The following is a 7430-nucleotide window of genomic DNA, read 5'->3' as shown; positions in this document are numbered from 1 at the left end:
TTTGGTCCCCGGGCCTTCAACCGCCTAACCACCTTTGTTAAGAACCAGGTCGACTCTGCTACCAAGAACGTGGAGATCCACTACCATCGCCTGGAAGCCAGAAACCCAGACGACAACACTCTCGAGGTTCAAAGCCCACTACCTCCAGCCTCTGCTACTCAATAGCCCATATCAAGACCATATGGGCAGCCCCTGCATTTCCAGGCTGTACGAGATGCTGGATGGAGAGCTTGGTTTTGCCCTAGATGCCTTTGGTGAACCATAGTAAGATCCTCCCGCCCCTCGCGACTCTCTTGCCTTAACTATCCTCGGCCCACTGTGGTTTTACCCCACGGCCAGTAGACCTGGTAAGTCAGTGATGGAGTGGACGGATAAGACTCGACCACCTAAGACAGGGCAGCCTCGGGTGGGGGGGCTGACCCAGGGTAAGAGATCGAGCACCGCCCTCTAACAGGCTCAGGTCCACCGTGAGACCCTCTCATTGGCCGGGATTGTGTTAACTCTTTAATCAAGGGTTTAGCCCTCCCGGGCCAGGGTTGTAAAACCACCCCTGAAAACCCGTTGCAGAGAGTGCCTTTACTAAATAAAGGCGGGAGATGTTGGGAACCAAATGGCCCTTGGCTGACCTGCCTCCACCTGACTAGAACCCAGAGACAAATATTCTGCCTGGCAACCATAAGTTTCCTGCTTGGCCCTGAGAAAAGAATGATCAGTGTACCTTGACTTCTGGGAAACCGTTTTCTCCTCAACCATTTCCTCCCCACCTGTTGTCCTCGGGGATCCCCACCCCCAGAAGATCTTGTAACTCTTCACTGCACTCCTTCATGCCCCCCGCCCTCCCAGAACCTTGTTTTAAATTTGAGCGTCTGCTTTTAGTAAACGGCTCTTGACAAGCAATGCTTCCTTGAGTCCTGTCTTCTCTCTCGCCCATTCTTTATTTTCAGGTTGCGACCCTCCTTGTGTCCCCCGAATTACTGAGACTTGCTGGTCGGGTCAGTTTGTCTCCTTAGACAAGGAATGGCCCATTCTGAAATATGAGACAGACTGACTTACCTAAGAAGAGACGATCTGCCGGTGACAGGTCTGAATCTTCTGGCCGATGACTGAGCGCTCATTCTGGGGGTCTGTCTGGAGGGGTCCATGCCTCGAGCCCCACGTCGGGCGCCACCTGACCTGGCCTGCAGGCCAAGTTATTCGGGGGAGTGAGGAGGACCACAACCTGGAATAAGAACCGGCGAGAGAGAAGACAGGACTCAAGGAAGCATTGCTTGTCAAGAGTCGTTTACTTGGTTGAGCAGAGCATATTTAAAGCAAAAATCTTGGAGGGGAGGGGGAGAGGAAGGAGGGAGATGGAAGGTTACAAAATCTTCTGGGGTTGAGCTCCGGGGTAGCAGGTGGGGAGGGGGTGGATTCCCGTGAATGTTCTTTTCTCAGGGCCAAGCCGTATCCTTGTGATTGTCAGGCAGGATGTTAGTCTCAGGGTTCTCAATTAGCTGGGGCAGGATGTTTATCTCAGGGCTCTCATGGTTCCCAACACTCTTGTACAGTGTCAGTCATTTCCCTCACCCAGGTGTAAATCCCCCGGTCTGATGCCAGTCTCTACTCCTAAGGATCCCCTAGACTCCAGTGATGCTGTCACCTTGGAGGAGGAAGCTGCCCACTGTCATAACCCTGATTGGCCGCCCCTTGCCTCTGCCCCACTGGCCGCTGCCCCGCCGGCCACTCCTTTGTGCGCCCGCCCTTGTGGCCTCTCCCTTGACCCCTGCCCATCTCCCTCCACCTCAAATATTAAAACCTGTCCGGCTGCCTGTTGAACGCCAAGCCTGGGGTCTTGGCCTTCCCCATGATTACCCGCTCGTCTGCCCAGGGCGAGCCGGTGCCACCCAATGCCTCTAGTCCCGGCCGGCTGCACCCTCCTCCAAGGCTGAGCCATCTCTCCAACCCAAAACTAGTGGGATGCAGGGCCTGTCGAAAGCTCTTCCAAGGGACTATAGTCTTTTAACCAAAAGCTTTTCTCCAAAATTCTGCAGCATCTGCTTTAGTAATCCAAAAAGTGTCTCCTTGGAAGACTTTGCTTGGAAAGATGTCTTTCAGTTCTGCCAGCATGTGGCTGAAGATCAGGGATAATTTGGTTAGGTTTCGCCTAGGCTGGGAATTCTCCTCATACATCCTTTCTTTTCCCTCCTTGAAGAGGCTGTCATCAAATATTACTCATTTTCTCCAAGTGTCTCCATCTTCCCCTCATATCTTGACAAGACAGTGCGGAGATGCTGGTAGGTGTCAGGCAGTGGGTCTAAAATATATGGCTGGCTGTTCTTGAGTGCCAGCTTTGGGTTTTGACACAATCGCACCACCTTGTCCATGAGCTTCCAGCACTTCTCCACCATCTTCTTGTTCACCGTGCAGGGAGGGTGCAGGCTGAGGTGGTGGTGGTGGTGCAGCTAGAAGGCGTCCTTCATGAGCCTGATCAGGCCACCCACTCTTGAGCCCCCAGAGCCAGCGCCGCCAGTGCCTGAGCTCTTCTTCACGTTGCCGGCCATGGCCAGATGGAGGGTCGGGAGCCCAGCTTGGCCGCAAGCGAGGAATGGAACGGGGGCAGGGGGGGGGGGAGAAGGAGGTCCATCCTTCCCTAGTACACTGGTGAAATTAAACTCCTGGCCAGTGCTCCCTATGGCCCCGTATCCATAGCCCAGGGGCAGCGAGTGGCACAAGCCCCTCCATTGCCACTGGACAGCACATCTCCAGCTGGTGGACAGTGCCGTGGCTCCACTTAGCCCTTCATCATCCCTGGGCTGCCTGTCAATCTCTGGGAGAGAGATATCCTCTCACAAATGAAAATCTTTATGTGCAGCCCTAACGAAGCTGTCGCCCAACAAATGTTGTCCCAAGGCTACCTCCCTGGATAAGGATTGGGAATGAATGGTCAGGGATCGTCTGCCCCAATAATATGATTCCCATTTTTCATAAGGGCCATTACTCCCCCTGCACTTCAGGCAGATAAAATTACCTGGAAAGATGATTCCCCTGTCTGGATTGACCAATGGCCCCTCCCTACTAAAAAATTGCCCGCAGCTATAGAGTTAGCGCAGGAACAATTGGCGGCTGGACACATTGAGCCTTTTACGTCACCCTGGAATACACCCATTTTTGTTATTCAAAAACGAAATGGCAAATGGCGACTTTTACAAGACTTAAGGGCAGTCAACAAGACCATGATGCCCATGGGGGCCCTACAGCCGGGTCTTCTCTCCCCAGTGGCCATCCCCAGAGGATATGTCAAAATGGTTATTGATCTAAAAGACTGTTTTTTTCTCCATCCCTCTCCATCCAGAAGATTATAATTCTCTCTGATTTTTCTTTTTCAATCACGGTCTAATTCTGTTTGGATGAAAGTTATTTAGATGGGTATGCTCTCCATCTGGTTTTTAAAAGCATTTTTGAGATAGGGCCCCACTCAACAGCCCAGGCTGGCCCCAATCTAGCAGTTCTCTTGCCTCTACCTCCTAAGTGGTAATATTACAGGCATGCACACCTCTGGCCTGGCATTCAGCCTAGGCTGGTCTCAAACTTGAGACAGTCCTGCCATGGCCTCCTAGGAACTGGGACTAAAGGTGAGCACCCCGCCATACCCCACTCACCTTGACATTTCTAAATGACTAGATGTGATTCTCTATAAGGCATTCTCACAATAACCCAGGCTGGGGGTAACTACAGTTTAAAAGCAGGGAGATACTAGAAAAACTTTGTAATAAATATAATGTTTCTTAATATTGACTCTAAAAATATAATGGTTTATAATTGGGTTTTACCTTCTAAAAATTATGGTTATGGCTTAATATTACTTAAAAAATTAAGACAAAGGTGGTAAAAGCTAAAAAAAAAAAAAACAAAAAAAAAACAAAAAACCTGAGGTCAATATGGGCCATCTTTAATTACAAACTTAATTAGATAAGAGTGGTAAAAACAATTTTTTTTTTGGGTTTTTTGAGACAGGGTTTCTCTGTATCGCCCTGGCTGTCCTGGAACTCACTCTGTAGACCAGGCTGGCCTCGAACTCAGAAATCCACCTACCTCTGCCTCCCAAGTGCTGGGATTAAAGGCGTGCACCACCACCACCCGGCAAAAACAAATTTTTAAATTGGTAAAAAGATATAATTAAAAATTTATTTGATGTCAAACAGGTTCTTGATAATTTGTTTCAAAAAAGTTTGTGTCCTGAAAATTGTTCAGAGACACTCAAGTGGAGTTTCTATTCATTACTAGCAATGCTTTTACAGCACCAAGGTTATAAAAAATGTTTTAAGCTTTTGTTGTACTAACCAGGCCTAGGGAAGTCTTCCTGATTTTGCCTCTCCCTTACCTTAGGGAAATCGTTTTTTAAGACAAAAACAACATTATTACAAAACTATCCAGGTGTGATTCAAAGTAATTTTAAACTTGAGACTCATGAAGAATCAATGAAGGCATGAAACTTAAAAAACATTGCAGTCTGGCTTGCCTGTTTCACGTAGAGGTATTAAATATTTTAGGCTGTTTTCCCCTCTACATCCTAGTAATTTTATGAAAAGATGTTATTTCTAACGAGTTTAAAAACGTTTTTTCATTCATTAAAACCTAAAAAGACATCTATTTCCTCATAGAGCAATTAAATTGGTTATTGCAAAATATTAATTGATATTTGGCTTATTACTTAATAAAGATTTTTAGACAGAAATTGATATTTCTCCGAAGTAAACAAATCGTTTTAATTCGTTTACATACATACTTTTATATTTCCTATAGACTTTTGTATACACCCCATAACAATATGCTACCTCTTTAGCCCTTTTATGAAAAATTTTATATATAAGTCACATGTTTTATTCTCATGATTTTTCCTCCCATGTCAACACAAATACTCAAATTGTGTTCTGTAATTTCTATTTGTCAAGTATTAAAAATAAGTCTTAATTTGTATATTGATATATGGGTACATATATATATATCTGAGCTATATATTACTTATAATATTTAGACATTTAAAATATAATTTTGATTTCAAAATTAAAAGTAAGATACACACATGTGACTATTAATTCCCTCTCGGGCTTTCAATTGCTATTACCTTAACATAAACAAAATATTAATTGGTTATTGCCTATATTATATTTCTATATTCAATGTTCCTAATCAAAGTAAAACAAATTATGAAATTGACTATTATAGTCAAACACTCTAGATATTTTGTCAACAATTTAATGTTACTCATATTACTGAGATAATTTATAATTCTCAGAGACAATATTTACTCAATGTGCACTTCGCACTTTGAAATTTTTAAATTTTAATATTAAAAGGAGGGGGAATATGCACTCCACTCCAAAAGCATTTTCTTTTATGCTTGTTTTGAAAAGCATATTTCATTTTTTGCCTGTATTAAGGCATGCCTCGCTTTTTGCTTATTTTTAAAAGGCATATTTTGCTTTTACTTGATGCTAAAAGGTCAGTCCGCTGCGGATTACCATTGGTATCCACTCATTTTCAGTTTTTATGCCATGACGGAATGGCGTGTCACTCCACTTACTAACACATTTATTCTTAACCCCACCTTGATCTGGGGAAGGGGCTTCGTTTGTGTTGGAACACAATGGCTGCCTAATACATTAATTAGTCAAGTGGATACAGACACAAAATCTTTTTATAAGCATGTTTTTATTGCCCATAATATTGGCTGGACATTTTTACTGGCCAGCAATGCTTGCTTGGCTGAAATGGACTCCACCTTTTTCTCGGAGTTGACAACGGCTTTCCTCTACCCCTAGACGCCAAGCCTTGGGCCTAAACATTGCTAATTTGCAACTAAAGTGCCTGAGACATCTTCAAGTTAATGTTATTTTTAAACTTTTGAGTTTATCTCAAACAAGCTCATTCCCGGAGTACAAAGACAAACTCATTCGCTCACGCTGAGCCAGGTGACAGGTCGAGGTTCCTGCCTTTTGGAGCCATCCATGCTCCCCCCACAGGCCTCACTAGAGGTTTGCAATCAGACTATTGTGAGTACCACCTTTCAATATCTTGGGGCACCTAATGGTACTTACTGGGCATGTTCTACTGGACTCACTACCTATATAGTCACCCAGCTCTTTTTAACTAATAAAGATTATCGTGTTTTGTTCCAACTCCTCCCAAAGTTAATGCGTCACCATGGGGAGGATCTCCTGCGGTTTTGGGAAAGAGGCACTAACTTGCGCCCAGACCAGAGAGAGCCCATATCCACAGTGACCTTAGCAGTGATTCTTGGTCTGAGAACGACAGGTGCGGGGACCAGTATTGCCTCCTTGGTCACCTCTGAACAACAGTACACCCAACTTAATCTCGCCGTAGACCAAGATATACGGAAATTGCAAAAAAGGCTTATAAAATCTAGAAGATTCCCTGACCTCCTTGTGCGAGGTGGTGTTGCAAAATAGGCGAGGTCTTGACCTAGTGTTTTTCCAGGAGGGAGGGCTCTGTGTGGCCCTCAAAGAAGAATGTTGCTTCTATTCCGACAAAACCGGCTTGGTTCAAGATAGTATAGAAAAGGTTGAAATTAGCCTAGAAGAAAGGAAGCGTAATAGGGAGAAGCAAAAATCTTGGTATCAAAATTGGTTTTCCACCTCCCCCTGGCTATCCACTCTTCCCCCCCAGCCTTTTGGGACCCTTAGTAGGGCTCCTCCTCCTCCTTTCCTTTGGGGCCTCGGCCTTTTCCAAACTAACCTCTTTTGTCAAAAATCAAAGAGAGAGCGCTATGAACAAGCTGGTGGCTGTCCATTATCGTCGCCTGGAAACCCAAGACCCACCTGTGGATCCACCCACTGAGACAACAGACTCAAATGCAGGCATTTCTCAAGGCTAAGAGGCCCGGGACCTTTATGGTTCCATGAGCTGTGGAGCAGATGCCAATGGCTGCTTTATTGCTCAGCCCACTGACCTAACAATCGTCAGACCCCTACAACGGGATTATTGAGAGGCCATTCCTCGGGTGCCCACCACCCCTTATAAGATCAACCCAGCGGTTGCGACCCTCAGGCCATGGGTCTGTGTGTGTATCAGTCAACCGGGGTGGTGCCGAGAGTGGATGCAACTCTCATAGCCTAAGACACGGGGGTTCTCTTTACCTGCGAACAAGATTGGCCGTGGACAACTACCTCATAGCCTAAGACAGACCTTCCACCTGCCTCATTTCTGCCTCATAGAGACGGGGGAGATGCTGGGAGCCAAGGCATGGCCACCCGACCCCCTGCCCCTCAACTAGCCTGCGAGCTGCCTGACATTCACCTTGGCTAAAAACATCCTGTGCCGGTTTACCACTGACCTTCTGAAAAGAACTACCTGGACCCCCTGCCAACATCCGTCAGACCGCCAACCCTGGAGTGAATCCATTGTTCCCTGCCGCTCCCCTTTTCCGTTTT

This window comes from Mastomys coucha, unplaced genomic scaffold (assembly GCF_008632895.1).
Source record: "Mastomys coucha isolate ucsf_1 unplaced genomic scaffold, UCSF_Mcou_1 pScaffold3, whole genome shotgun sequence".
NCBI classification, from domain to species: domain Eukaryota; kingdom Metazoa; phylum Chordata; class Mammalia; order Rodentia; family Muridae; genus Mastomys; species Mastomys coucha.
The sequence above is the reverse complement of the archived record's forward strand: the minus strand, read 5'-3'. Positions refer to the sequence as shown.